The 15,449-nt window shown below is 40.3% G+C and overlaps 1 protein-coding gene across 1 annotated transcript in view; it reads left to right on the plus strand.

Annotated features, from left to right (window-relative positions):
• The first annotated feature begins 113 nt into the window (after positions 1-113).
• LOC139147580 (neuropeptide Y receptor type 1-like) overlaps positions 114-15,449 on the plus strand; it is a 57,092-nt gene continuing 41,756 nt past the window's right edge. The window contains exon 1 of the mRNA XM_070718709.1: positions 114-845. The gene's annotated coding sequence lies outside the window, so the exon portion shown is untranslated. The remainder of the gene's footprint in view (positions 846-15,449) is intronic.

Consider the following 15,449-nt stretch of genomic DNA (forward strand, 5'->3'; position numbering starts at 1 on the left):
GCATTGCATTCTGCGTCTGTGTCAGGGACGAGACTGAGAGCGGGCAGAATAAACTGAGGAAACCCAACATAATAATGCTGAGCACACGAAGCTTATTACCGAAACAGTCTTTGGGGATGCGCTATGACGTAGGTCGTAGCTATAGGCACGGCAGTCTCCAGTGCTACCCCAGACACAGCCATCCTTCGAAAGCTGCTCTCACTTAATCAGGGATCCCTGCACATTTACTCCCCGCGAAAAAAGTGTACCCTGGCCACGCTCTTGCGGTGCGGACGAAATTTCAACCAGCGTCAGAGATGTGCATTCCTCGTCGTCGTCCTTTCCTGCCCTGACGTGTGACCGGGAGAGCGACGTAGTTCGTTGTGGCAAGATGATGGTGAATGGTGCAGATTCACTGAAAGTTTATTTTTAAAGAAAATTCTGACGTGCTTGACAAACGAGAACACTGTTACGATCTGGTGAATATTGATGACGATTTCGGCATCATAAAACCTCAAGAAAACAAACGCACGTCTGAAAACAGCATTGATCATGCGTCGTAGAACTTAAACTCAAGACGGGGAGGAAGCAGTTATTTCGTCTCTATGGCAACGTTTCCTTGCTATCCCTGTCTTCGAGTCTTGACGCTCAATCAGTTTTGCTTTGGTTCCTTTTGTTCAAAAACCTTGGGAAGATGACGAAGACTGCATGATCCCAATTCTCAGAAGTCACTCTTTTTTCGGCGCTTTTTTTTGGCGGACAATTACTGATCGTGAGCAGCACCCAGCTACAGAACACATAGTCGAAGTGATGACGTAATCAAGTCTTCTTGAGCAGAACTGAGTGCGGGTGGAAGCTACACTGAGGTAGGATAGTATGTGCATGGTGGCATATGCATGTTAGTGGAGAGAGAGAGAGAGAGAGAGAGAGAGAGAGAGAGAGAGAGAGAGAGAGAGAGAGAGAGAGAGAGATTGCATGCGTTTTCATTAGATACGAGTGCGACATGCAAATTGGGTACGTGGGAGTATGGACAGATGAAAAACAATCGAAAGTAATTTTTTTTATACATTGATGGCGTCTAATGTAGGTATGCATTCCTAGTGTATAGAAATTTAACTGTAGATTTGTGTCGAAAGTCCCCGTCCGCCCACCATTTGGACGCCCGGTTTTACGCGTAATTTGAGTGGACTACGGTTCTGTAGCAACCGCTGCATATCACGGTATTAACACACAGCGGGCATACGCCCACGTTATCAATCCCACCGCATTGCGTACTGAAAAATCCGTTCTTGTCATGATTGTGAATCGCCAGCAGTTAAAAGAAGAGGGATTTTGACGTAACAGATGTGTGAGAGAAACTTAAGCGTAATAAGCATGGAAGCAGAATAAATGTTTACAACGGCACGTTTTGGAGCTCGAATAATTGTTAACATTTAAAAAACAGGATGATCACGTGACCCATTTGATCCGGAATGATGCCTAGTTCTCTAAGTTCATTCAAGAGCTAGTCGCATCGTGGGCGTTGTTTTATTTTTCCTTGATAACAAGAACTGGTGAAAAAATAACAACGTAATCCTTGATAACATTGCAAAAAACATAACGTCTTAAATGTTGCATGCATGTGAAATGACAATTCTTTTAAGACAGTGGCGTGTCAAATATTGTGAGACAGCCATAATCGTGACGTGCGCTTGGTTAATAGGATTAAAAAGCGAGTCTATCTGAAAACAATAACTACAAATAACAGTACGACGTAAAAATCAAAATAAGTAGGGTTTATGAGGCGAAGTAATATAAGGGTACGTTGGCGAACAAATTAACATCAGCATGGTTTTAAAAATTTATCTCGACGACATAAAGTATAAGATAAAGAAGATATCCGTGCGAGTGACTGTAAACATGCCATACTTGTGCATACAATTATCATATCCCCGATGTCAGTTGGGTTGCTTTTGCACTCCGTGATCCCATTTTGTGTTATTTCCGTTTTACAGATCCTTGAATGACTCAAGGATACAATCTGCTTTGACCCCTGCAAGATTCAGGGTCACACAGTGCCTTGTGCCTGAGACAGACAGACAGACAGACAGACAGACAGACAGACAGACAAAGCATTTCCCTGTTTTGTTCCTCGAACAGAGCTAGCCGATTCGCCCATTGAAGATATCATCAACATAGCATAAATACACTGCATCTGCCACTTTTGCGAGAGATATCAGTTGTAATCACAAAGGAAGACAAACAATAAGGTGAAACGAAAGGGAGGTACCTCTATGAGCCATCACTAGCGTATATATATATATATATATATATATATATATATATATATATATATATATATATATATATATGCGCTCATAAAATCCATCCAGGGTACAAAGAAGACATCATTAAAATAAATTAAATAAGCAACAGAGTTAAGTCACAACACGCTAGCTTTAACAGGTGTGTAAAAATCATGCATCCAAGAAGAAAGTGCGTCACCGTTTCCCATGACAACGCTGCCCAGGGATGTCTAAGCGGATATATTTCAGTGGGCCGCGGCTTAGAAAAATGTGAAATGTTCAGTCAAAGGGAAAAAAAATCTGCGGTTAAATTATGCACCGAGATTTCTTGCTGGCTTCTGTTTGACTCCAAGAAGTCAAAGTGAGCCACATTGGTTGCCGTGAAGATGTCTTTACGAGAAGCGTATATGCTGTCGTCTTTAGAACAGAAGGCAGGTCAGTCGTAAGATATACGTTGTAGGCTTAAGTTGAAGGACAAAACCAAGTTGACGGATGTGCTATCGGTCAATAAGGCGAGGTACCTGCAACTATTTTTGCGTTCCTTTCCGTCAATAGCGTCCTCTGTCTCCCAATGCCTCCTGCATCCTCTCTCTCTCTCTCTCTCTCTCTCTCTCTCTCTCTCTCTCTCTGCGCATACATGGGTGCAGATGCGTGTCACCACGGCGACGTAGTTTGCTCTTTAAATAGTCAGACGTTGAGGGGTGACCATTAAATGTCCCGGGGGCTCGGACGATTTATTTTTTATGACAGATTTCTTAACAGCGTCTGCTCAGGGCTTTCTATGATTTCCGGAAATTTGGCAGACAGTTAATCACACCTCATTACAACTTTTCATAGTAGGAGATGGCAATCGTGTGTTTTTACGTTGTAGCCCGAGACTTCCTACATCGACTCGTCTGAGATCACATGCATCAGCAGCCTTGTCAACTGTTTTCTCTGCTTCTGAGGCCCGTCTCTGCGTCCGTTTGTGCCCCTCCTATACCCTTGCTTCCGAGTGCCTGTCCCTGAAATGTGAAATGCCGTGCGCATCGGGCTTCGTGTGCCTGTACCAGAATGAAAGGTGGCTGAATTCTCGCTTCTTTTGTGTGTAAGACAGTCTTTGGTCACTTTTTAGAACGTTAAAACGTACTTTTGGTCTTCTTTACTAGGCGATAGAAATCATGCTTTACCAAACTTTATTTGCCCAACCTGTTCTATACACAATCTTGCATTTTGCAAAAGGACATTAAAAGTCAGAGTGGAATGGATACACATTAATAAGAACGTCGCTCATTATGCAAATGCCACGTTGGATACTTTTCAGATGTGCAAATGCCAAGTGATGTGCGGGAAATGCAAGATCTCGTACCCGCGAGCAGCATAGCATCTGCCCTAATTATATTCACAATCGAGCGCCTTTATAACATATATTGCACAAAAGTGCAGTGGAGTATGCTTGTAATGGACATAGAAATAATCCACCACTGTGACGTCAAGACAGTGACGCAAACTGGAAACGGAATACCCTCGCTGTCGGTTAGAGAACGGCGCAGAGCGTGGCGACATTTTACTGAAACCTTAGATTTTCACACCGAAATAAACCGCAAAAAATTCGAACGCGGCCATAGTAATGTAAAAGGAAGGCTCGCGAAAACATCAATCGTTTGACCTGTTCGAGATTCGGTAAATCCGCCCTTTTATACAAAGTCCTATAGCGCTGAGGAGGATGGAACGCGTTCGAAGCAAGTCATTTGCAGCGCATCCCATAAAATGGCACGTTAGGTCAATGAACCGTAAGGTGAATTAATCGAACCTATTGGGCGATCGTTTGGAATTATCAGCGACGCTTTCTGCAAATAGCGGCCATAAACTTATGATCGCAGAATATTATGTTCTCTGGCTGCATTTCACAGCATGATCACTTTATCCAACGCCTGCCACAGTTGAAAACACCTCTGTCCCTGAATATGGCGAATGATGAATGTCTGATCGTCGATGACAATCGGGCCTGGGTTAAGATGGTAAACAATGTTGCGCTCATATATACGACAAACGCTAAGTGTTGATATAGCGCCCTCTGTGGTTTGTTTTTTTCAAACCTGACGTCAGGAGTACAGCATCTTCAAAGCGGTGTCAATGCAGAGAGACCGAGTATTTGATGGCGCTGGTGGTTTTTGAGGCAACTCTGTGTGGTCTCTCAAACAACAATATATGCAATCAGTTTTCTGTTTCAGAAGGGGTATTAAATATTGGCTCTGTTCTGTTGTGTCAGGCTGCACTCATAAATACTGGTGGGGGGGGGTGGGCTGGAGGAATGAGGGATGAAAATTCTGGGGGTAGTAGAGGGGGACTTTAAGGCTTCGCTCTGCTTATAAGGGGGATCTGAAAATATTTTGATCCCCTTGTTTTTTGAACATTTTTAAATTGCATAGTGTGGTAGATAATTCAATGAAAAAAATGAATAACATGTCATCCGACGGTTCTAATGTAAGTAATACTTTAAAATCTTGAACCATTTTATCGCATTTCATGGCATTTATTTCGCAAAAATTCTAAAATAGTATGAATGTCATTAAATTTTTATAAGAAAAACAACAAGAAGACCTTGTAATGGGACAGAAGCTGCAACTGTTGATGATGATTTCAAAATTTATATGCAATATATCAAATACAGTTCCTTGCTGTCTTCTACTGCATGCTGAAACACACAATATTCAGTTTGTCAACAAAGCCTATATATGTAAACACACAATTGTTGATAATTGAATTAGAGTCCAGAAAAATTACCCAATTGCACAGTATACATACACAGGCTGCGTTGGCAAGCTGAATACTTGACAGTCAACATGCTGTAGGGAGAAGAACAAGAACGCAGTTGACAAACTGTTGACAAAATTGTCAAAGTTAACACGGCTACTGCCCTGCTACTGCCTACGGGCAGTGGTATGCAGTGACAGTGACAGAGATAGCTCTGACTCTGATGGAGTTTAAGCAGAATGTGGGTCATTTGAAGCTCATGACACTGAAACATACTGGTACACGAGATCAGGCCAGAGAGCGACACACGAAAGACCAGGAGACTTGACAGTTATCAACAGACAATGGCCAAAAGGTGTTTCAGTGTTCACAAAATAGTGTTGACTGTGGTACACAAAACGGAGTGCCTCTCCTTTAATGTAATGGTACAGTTTAACTCACTTCCTGTATGGCTACCTGTACTTGCCATCTTGCGATGAATACGTATCCAATAGAGTGTAACAAAGATATAAAAGATATAAATAATCAGTAGGTATGTTAAACCTTATATTTTTTTCAACATTGTATTGTGTTTCAACATCATTTTTAGGAATTTTTAATCATGTTGAAATGTTTTAATCTTATGGATGGGTCACATGGTTTGGCGGCCATATTGGTTTATATAAAACTCAACAATAACCACGAGATGATATTCACATTTCTTTTGTACGAGAACAAAAAGACCCTTTAAGCTCAAATTTTGCCCATGGTATCATCAGTGCAATTACTGTTAACCATGGCGACAGCTTGGGCCCCGCCAACGCTGCTTGCAGCTTTGTAATGTTTTAGTTATTTTTTAATCATGTTGAAATGTTTTAATCTTATTCACACGGCCAGAGTATGAATATGCAACAGTGTGACCGTAAACTGATATTTCAATTTATATCAAATTCAACTGACAGCGATATAAGTGTGTGCATAACACACATGTAGATTGTGTTGATAAGCTGAATACTGAATATTTCAACATGATAAGATGCAAGAGATTGGAGTAAACATGAAAATTTTATGTTTGTGATGTTGTTTGCTTAAGGATATACGATCAGAAAACTTGTAACAATTTTTATACATTTGAATCAGGGACTTTTGACTTTCGGTATGTGAGAATGATCAAACATGAAGAAAAAAGATGGGGTCACCATGCTTGATTTTCTACAAACGTACGACGAAAAGTCACAGTTTTTTTTTACGAAAATCACTTAAAATCAAAATTGACACGATTGGAAATAATTTGGTACAATTGGATCTTCATATTTTTAAAATTTCTCAAAAATTTTAGGTGCCCTATAGCTGAACGTTGGCTATGTCGACAATGAATTCCACTGTCAGTGTGACCCTATGATCTCTTCTTTACCGCCTCGCGCGAAGAAAAAAAAAGAGTGACAAAAGTCGACTGTAGCGGCCAGGAGTCGCTGATAATATCACTTGAAATAACGATCACTCTAAAACCAAGGCAGGGATGGTCCATTGGCCAAGGCTTTCGATTTAATTCAATGTGGAACACGCCAAATTTTCCAGTGAATGGAAGGCGTAACTGAAACTCTTAACTGTCACGTACAGTTGATGTAATTGAACAAAACGTCTATGGCGCCATGTCGAACAGTAAAAATGCCCATCCTCTTTTGTTATCCAGCCGTCCAGACGATTGAAGCAAGTAGACGCGAAGCATGGAAAGTATATAGCAGAGCATAGCCTCGTCGCCTTGGTAACTAACTTTCGGCGAATTCCACTTGTCACAGGCTTCCGACTGTTGGGGGACAATCTTGTCAAAACAATCTGTGACAGCTTCAGTGATGACAAACGGCATTTTATCTGAAGTGCCATATAGATGCAAATTTTTCCTACGAGTCTTGAGAAATCAGTTCAATGATTAGGGAAATAACGATGTGAAAACGTGTGCGTAAGTCTCGTGGTTGCAGCCAAAAAATATTTCATGCAGGCCTATAAGATTTCCTTCGATAACGATAGCTACATTCCTGCAGAGTCGTGTTTTGCTGATCACCGAGCACTGATGACGAAGAGGAAAATTACGGCGCCAAGCCGATGACGTCAGAAGTATTATCAAAAGTTACAACCGTCACGACGTTTGAATGAAGGAATTCGCCATCGTGAAACGATTACATATGTTGACGGAATGAGGCATGAAAATGATGACGTCATAGCGGTGAAATGGAACAACCGTGTCATCAATAATACGGTGGTAGGAATATTGTAGTTTGCTATGCTATTTGTCCATATTCCTCACTTAGAATGTCGGCCCGTATAGTCTGACGAAAGCAACATACGATATAGATGACGCCACTCTCGCATTAAAATGATTCATCCATCGCACCGACACTAATTATTCGCCTTCCAAGGACAAGCTGAACACCAGTGACGTCACCGTTTCTGCAATCTCACGCGTGAGTTGGGCACGAGAGCTGTGAGTACGATCCCTGCCTTGTCAAGATTCACTAGTTGCCGTAACATGGTATTACGAGGGAGTCAAACGTTACACTCGCGAAGACTCCCGTCATGATGCCTGCAGTGCGAAAGGGCAACGCGGTAACGATTTCGGAACATATGCATCTTTAGATAGAAAATATGGAGTGAACCTGTGTCATTGAGGCCCACATGACGTCATAGGTTTCAGTGGTAGAGACTCCAGTTTTCTGCGAAGTACAGAACGACGGCAGTTTCACGAGCGGTAAATTTCCTCGAACGACAATTTTGTTCACGGCCATCAAGCGATATCATGGCTTGGATGTGTGCGTAGCCCTTCGACAAAAAAAAACCACCAAGCCTGTTCACGTAACATTTTCCGTCCGTGCCACATTTTCTCGTTAAAGCTTGCGTCAACCTACCATGCACTTTCTCTTTCTCTGGATAAATGGAGTTATCGGCAATTACAGCTTAAATTATGCGACAATTAACGCTATTACCCGACCAATCGATCGGCAAAAGCAAGAGCAAGTTGATGTGAAATCGCGACGGCGTTAGGTTCAGTGTAGCAGACGGTCGATTTCCCGCCCAGGTCACCAGACTATAGCGTTTTACATCGCATTCCTGTGATAGCAGAAACGAGCGATGAAGGAAAGTAACCGATTGGAAACAGTCAAGTTAAACAGCTTAATACAGTACGCGAATGATACTAAAGATCTTCCACATTATGAAGATCAAGAGAAAGCCTCAATATAGTGAGTTGTTGGCGTCGATTATCACCAAAACTGAACTTGGGATGTGGCGGTATACTCTGAAACGACATTCACCTACTTGCGCGTTTAAATGCCATTACATATCGGCAAATGAAATTCGCGAGTGTGCATATCGTGCGATTGACGTTTAGTCTTTTCACAGCACTTCGAACGTTGACGATTTTTTAAAAATTTAAGAGGCCAGGACTTTACGTAAGCCAGTCTCTCAAGCTTTCGCGATCGCTCACAGCGCCCAGCATTAATTTTACCCTCGTAATATTTATAAGAATGACTACACCTATACCCATGATGCTTGTATAATAAGCATTCTAGTCGTGACGTCATGTGTGGGCAGTTTTGATACCCTGAAGTGAAAAACAAAAACCACTTGGTGTAAAGATGGATTTTATTGCGGTAAACCATAATCCAGACTGATAAGCTGTATCGTCTGACCAATAACGAAACAACCATATTTATGCAAGATAGCTCTTCAGATGCTAAAATAGGTTACCTCCTTTTCGCAAACTTTTGTGAAATTCATTTAAATTAATTTCTAATGTCTTTCCTCTCTACTCTTTATTTGCACGACCAAGATTGCCATCAGAAATGAGCGACTATAAAGTGAGGAGAGAGAGAGAGAGAGAGAGAGAGAGAGAGAGAGAGAGAGGAGAGAGACAGAGAGACACAGAGAGAGACAGACAGACAGACAAAGAGGAATGTATAGGGAGAGAGAGAGAGAGAGAGAGAGAGAGAGAGAGAGAGAGAGTGAGTGAGTGAGTTAACAATCTTGTCATGCAAATAGGGTTTTTACTTTGAGGGGCGAATTATATCTGATTAGTCAAAGTTTCAGCTGCAAAGGGTGATGGTGTGAGTATACAAAATTAATGCACTTTAAAATAAAAAAAGTAGTTGCACCGAGAAACTTGCTGTCTCACGAGCGGGCTTTTTCACGAAATAGTCTTAAAAGCTGTCTACTGTCATTCCGTCTTTAACTTTGCATTAGTCAGAAGAGTGAACCATTAAATGGAATATAGCAAACCTTTAGAGAACATGCAAAATAATTTTAAAATCAATGGCATGCACCATTGAAATGTAGTATTGAAGAGAGGTCGTTATTGTCCGTGCATCGATATCGGCGGCGGTTCTTGTCAGCATTTGCACAATCATCTACATAATGATATGTTTGACTGTCTGTTCTGCGTCACCCGTCTCATCTTAAGCTGTTGCCATGACAACAATTATACATATTTGACGATTTCAAAGTCGCTGGTCGCTTGTGTGTCGACTTGATGTCGTTGCCTGCACAGTAAACACCCCTCTAGTTGTTGAGATGCCTACCTGGCAAGCACACTGCAGTTTCCTAAATTTATTTTCTTGATCGAACAAAATACTGTTCGATTGCTAGAAGTTTGTTACAACAACAACAACAACAACAACAATAATAATAATAATAAAAATAATAATTATAATAATGAAAATGATAATAATAATAATTTGTAAAGCATACTTCGGGATCTAGCTGAATTGCTTTCGGTGTTGCCTCTGAAGCTGGATACCTCTGAAATGTCATAATATTTACCTGTATTTTTAGGAAATATTGAAATATTTATTTCGAAGAAGAATCCTTATAATTTCTTTGCTGCCCGCTGTAATCTTCATGATACGATGTCTTTTTAACAGGGATAACATGTACCATTGCATTTTCTTACAAACCAAATTTGCATATGGACCTGAGGACTTGAAACGCAAATAAAACGACACCGATTAGGTTTTCTCACTTTTTTCACATTTAATCTCGGAATTTTGCGTATGAGGCCAGTCTTGTTTACCGTCACGTGAGTAATGCTAGGCCGTCGAGAGTACAGCTTTTATATGTCCCTTCGTTCATCAACGCCAAGGCCGTCTGGCATTGAGAGCGCTTTTTCAGTCCATGAGAGTAACGATGAGTCTTGCCGGTTTCACGTGCCCCCCCCCCTCCAATTAAACAAACAAGTCATCGTTGATGACACAGTCCCCACTTGTTAATGGGTACTTTGATTACAAGTCCTCAGAGAGGATAGAGTCCTCTTCATTAATTAGGTCTGTGATAAAAATACTGTGATACAGATGGCGCTCAATGGCCACGACTGAGTTCCATGGTGATGAAAACATAAACCAAGGTAGGCCACCATCCTAAAGGTCATTAAATGAGTCAACTAGGAATTAATCGACAGGATGTTGCAAAATGTTTTTGCATACTATCCTAACACTAACAGATTATCACCGGTACCATATTTCATAAAGTTTGATTCAGTATTTACAACACTATGAGATCAACACCTGTAGCAAGTTTCATCAAATTTGACGCTGTATTTGTGGATATGTCACTCTAATTAGGAAAGTTCATTACATATGCAATTAAAAATTAATTAAAATGACACTGATAAATGTCTTTTTCACTGTTAAAGCAATGTAAGCTTAACATCTGTACAAAGTTTCATGATATTTGATGCAGTATTTCTTGACATATCAGCCTAATTACGAAACTTCAATAATTGACATGATACTGCTACATACGTCAAACAAATTGACGAGCATATGTATGAAATAGGACAATGTCCTTGTACCAACTTTGAATGATTCTTGTGGAAATATGTCTTAGTTATGGCTCTGTACATGAGAAAATCGTAACAAAATCGCCGCCATGCAGCGATATTTGATGTTACTGTTTAAAAAATCAATACGTATATGTATGACATAAGTCAATGTCCTTGTACCAACTTTGAATAAAATCAGTTGAGACTTGCCAGAGTTATGGCTCTCGACGTGAAAAAATTCCATAACAAAATTGCCACCATGTGGCCATATTGGACCATATCATGAAACAAATCGACCTACATATGTATAACATAAGTCAATGTCCTTGTACCAACTTTGAATAAATTCGCTTGATACATGTCTGAGTTATGGTTCAAGACATGAAAAAAATGTGAAAAAATGGCCACAGGGCGGCCATATTGGATCGTATCACAAAACAAATCAATGTGCATATGTATGACATAGGTCAATGTCCTTGTACAAACTTTGAATAAAATCGGTTGAGAAATGCCTGAGTTATGGCTCTGTACATGAAAAAATCGTAATAAAATGGCCGCCTGGCGGCCATATTTGATCGTATCACAAAACAAATCAATGTGCATATGTATGACATAGGTCAATGTCCTTCTACCAACTTTGAATAAAATCGGTTGAGATATGCCTGAGTTATGGCTCTGTACATGAAAAAATCAAAACAAAATGGCCACGTAGCAGCCATATTGGATCGTATCACAAAACAAAATGATGTGCACATGTATGACATAAGTCAATCTCCTTGTAGCAACTTTGAATAAATTTGCTTGATACTTGTCTGAGTTATGGTTCCAGACATGAAAAAACCATATCAAAATGGCCACACAGCAGCCATATTGGATCGTATCACAAAATAAATCAATGTGCATATGTATGACATAGGTCAATGTCCTTGTACAAACTTTGAATAAAATCGGTTGTGAAATGTCTGAGTTATGGCTCTGTACATGAAAAAATCGTAATAAAATGGCCGCCTGGCAGCCATATTGGATCATATCACAAAACAAATCGACGTGCATATGTATGACATAGTTCAATGTCCTTGTACCAAATTTGAATAAAATCGGTTGAGATATGCCTGAGTTATGGCTCTGTACATGAAAAAATCGTAATAAAATGGCCGCCTGGCGGCCATATTGGATCGTATCACAAAACAAATTGACGTGCATATGTATGACATATCAAGTAATCTATGTACTAAGTTTGAATGAAATCGCTCCAGGCACGGACGCACGCACGCACGGACGCACGCACGGACATGACCAAACCTGTAAGTCCCCTCGGACGGTGTCCGTGGGGACTAAAAAGCAACAACAGCTAAGGCCGGATAAAATAAACCTGTTTAACGGGCCACACCAAACCAGATTTGGTCCATTCATACATATTTCTTTTGTTTCTCTCAATGTTTTCACGCATTCAATACCACCCATGATCAATGAGGGCAGACAGCAATAGTAGTGCACCACAAAGTGTCGCATACGGGTTAGCATCAATATTGTCTTGTGACGAATATCGAAAATTGATACAGCGTGTTGATTTCTCAGTAAAATAGTAGGGCCTTACGTCGCCATGCAATCATTGATGTTGTCGAGAAAGGTATTTGGAATTGACAAGACTCTGAAAAGTTCAAGACAGTGAATAATGAATTATGCAAATCTCTGTAAAGTAGGAGCATACCCGGTTTAGAATGCACATGAAATTTTTAGATGTAAGCAAGGTCAACGTCCAAAATGAACTTTTATCGACATGTAAATCAAATACACATCTATGATACACTTGCGCATTCGGAAGAGGCATTTATAGTCTACGCAAAATGTATATATAAGCTTAGTTATGAATATGAATATTATTTATAAAATCACATCGAAATTTGATCAATGTTGAGCTTCGGAACCTTTGTGGTTTGCAATGCTTCTAAAATCACCAAACAGTCCTTTACGCTTTGGAAAGTCACTGGACGTGTACGGATTACAGTTGACACAGCCGTGTCCAATATCATCCTCCGGTCCGCCACGATTTTGTTAGGTCGGTGTAGCATAGTCTCCATGAGGGTTTCTTCTCGAAGAACATCCTTGGTCCAATACACACATATACTGTATTGGACACACCATCAAACACCTGTGTTAAGGTAGTATGCGCCTCTAAAGTGAAAGACTTCAACTTTTGCTTAAACTTTCCTGAAACTTTCGACCATTCTCTTACCAAATCAAAGATAAAAATCGAGGGTCACCGTGCAATATTTTGAAATAGCGGAAAAATTACCCATCATTTTGCGATATTTGAAATTCAAAATGGCCGCTATTCCTGTGTTAACTCTATGGAGGAAAAATAAAATTTCGGATTTTCGAAAAACTAAGACGAACAAAGTTTTTCTTTCTCCAAGCGCTTTAAAATGAGCCCCCACAAGTGGTAGATCAGAAAAGAATTGTAGAAATTTGAGAGTCCGACTATCTGTCCCCGAGGCGCGAAGTGTTATTGATAGGCGTTCAGTGACTCTTCTGTGTACTGCAGAGCAGAATCCAGCAGTTGAATCCGTTTAGTGATTTTTCAAGTATTGCAAAACGGAAAGAAAGCTCAACCTCGATCAAATACCAATCGAATTTATTAATAATATCCCTATGTCATATCTATTCGAAATGTTGCATAGATGATAAATGTATTCTCCGCCTGTGACACTTGTAGTGAAAAAGTGGTATTTTAAAACTGGTCTTGTTTCATGCGTATCAATGCTGTATTTTTAATGTCAGTAATATCACATCAATTTGCAATATGGAAACGCTACATCATTTTTGTAAGAAAACAGAATGCATCAAAAAGAGCTACATGTTGAAATCTAATTGGTACATAGTATTACCAATCTGAGGCAAAAATTCAGTACAAAGTCATTTTGCAAAGGAACCCCGTTAAAAATCAAATGCAAAAATGAAAATGAAAAAAAAAATGATACCTACCAACGTTTGAAACAATCACGGCCGTTGAACAGAATTTACTTTTCGTCGCGTAACACAACATAGGTTCGATAGTCAAAGACTGAGATTATTGAAACCTCATGTTTTGACGTCGACTACTAATCGTGAAGGCGAATGTGCGTCGTCTCGGAAGTTTTAAGCTAATTGGTGTTGGCCGAAACTGTATTTCTTGAATCGTTTCCAACAGCCTATCATTTACAGAGTAGCTCTGGGTGTCAGACACCTTAAATTTACAAAATCAGACATAACCTTCTGAGCAGCTATACATCAGAAGGATTGCGAGTTTGTTCTACATAAAACAATCAGCAAAATTTAGAGAAAATATTGTTGATATTTTGAGCAAAGGAAAGGTATGACATTCAACTGGTTAAAAACCTGTGAAGGAGACAATAAGATATTCATAAAGCATATATATAGGCTGTGAAAGCCTTAGAGTGTTCTATAATTACACATGGCAAAGACTTACCCTCAGAGTTGTAGGTCTAGGCTGCATTATGGTTTGAATTTCGTTAGCAAGTTCCCTACTTCTCATATTTCACCCATGAAACAAAATGAGGTCAAGCTCGTGTAACGTTCAAGGTGAGTTGTTCGTGTTTTAATGCGGCACCTCAGAGGTTAACTCTTAAAGGTTGATTTATCGTCTGTCACCCACATGTCGGACTTACAACTCATCTCTCGTCGTACATAATATTTTTCATATCCACTGTCGCCTTGGTCCTTTCCGTCTCCTCACAACACAACCCTACTTCAATTTGCAGCATTTTTTTATTCATCTGAACCCAGCAGAGCGAAATGTCCTACTCTTGGATAGTTTATAACTAGTTTTAGCCAGTTTGGATAAAAAGCGTACTTCATAGGACAGTTCTCGTTGAACAGGATGGGTACCCACTTGACTAGGGCAATTTTCTGTGATAATTTTTAGAGAGGGATCCTCACATGACTGCAATTGGCAGCATTACTATCATTACAGACTAGATTTCACCTACAAGGAAATACTACAAGAAGGCTTGTAAGTTCGTGACAAAAGGGTGAAACTCCCTGATGTACCTAAATGGTGACTATAGAATAGAGAAGATAAACATTAAACGCACATTCTATGTTATTCGTGTCTGTTACTGTTACACCACTCGGAGTCTGATGGATTATACTGGAAGACTGGGACAGGCCACTGGAAAGAAATTAAAGGCTTATAAGAATGCTGGAGGCCGAGGACTATATGTGTCATAGAGGAAAACGTCTGAGTATGAATCTCCTGGCAGAAGTCCTTCTCACGAAATCTCCACCGCCGTCAGTACATAAGCTTACTGGCTGTGACCTGGCCTGATGTCTGGGATGAGGCTTTAGAGACTTCGTCAGAAGTGCCGTCTATGTCTTCATCTGTGAACACACTATCACAGAGCAGGTGGACATAGACATTGCTGTGGGGCCTGCAGACTATAACGGGAATGACGCTGGGATTGGACGTGATGCTTGCCCAGCGGACACTGTGGTGCTAGCGTGCAATTGTGTCCAAATAAATAGAATTCATACCACCGAGATGAATGACTCAATGATGATGATGCATGAATCCACAGCCATATTCAAATGGATCAATGATGGTGAAAGAATCCGTATCCAAGTGAATCCATATCAAGAGATATAAGTGGATCAATAATTAT

This window comes from Ptychodera flava, chromosome 13 (genome assembly GCF_041260155.1).
Source record: "Ptychodera flava strain L36383 chromosome 13, AS_Pfla_20210202, whole genome shotgun sequence".
In the NCBI taxonomy this organism is placed as follows: Eukaryota; Metazoa; Hemichordata; class Enteropneusta; family Ptychoderidae; genus Ptychodera; species Ptychodera flava.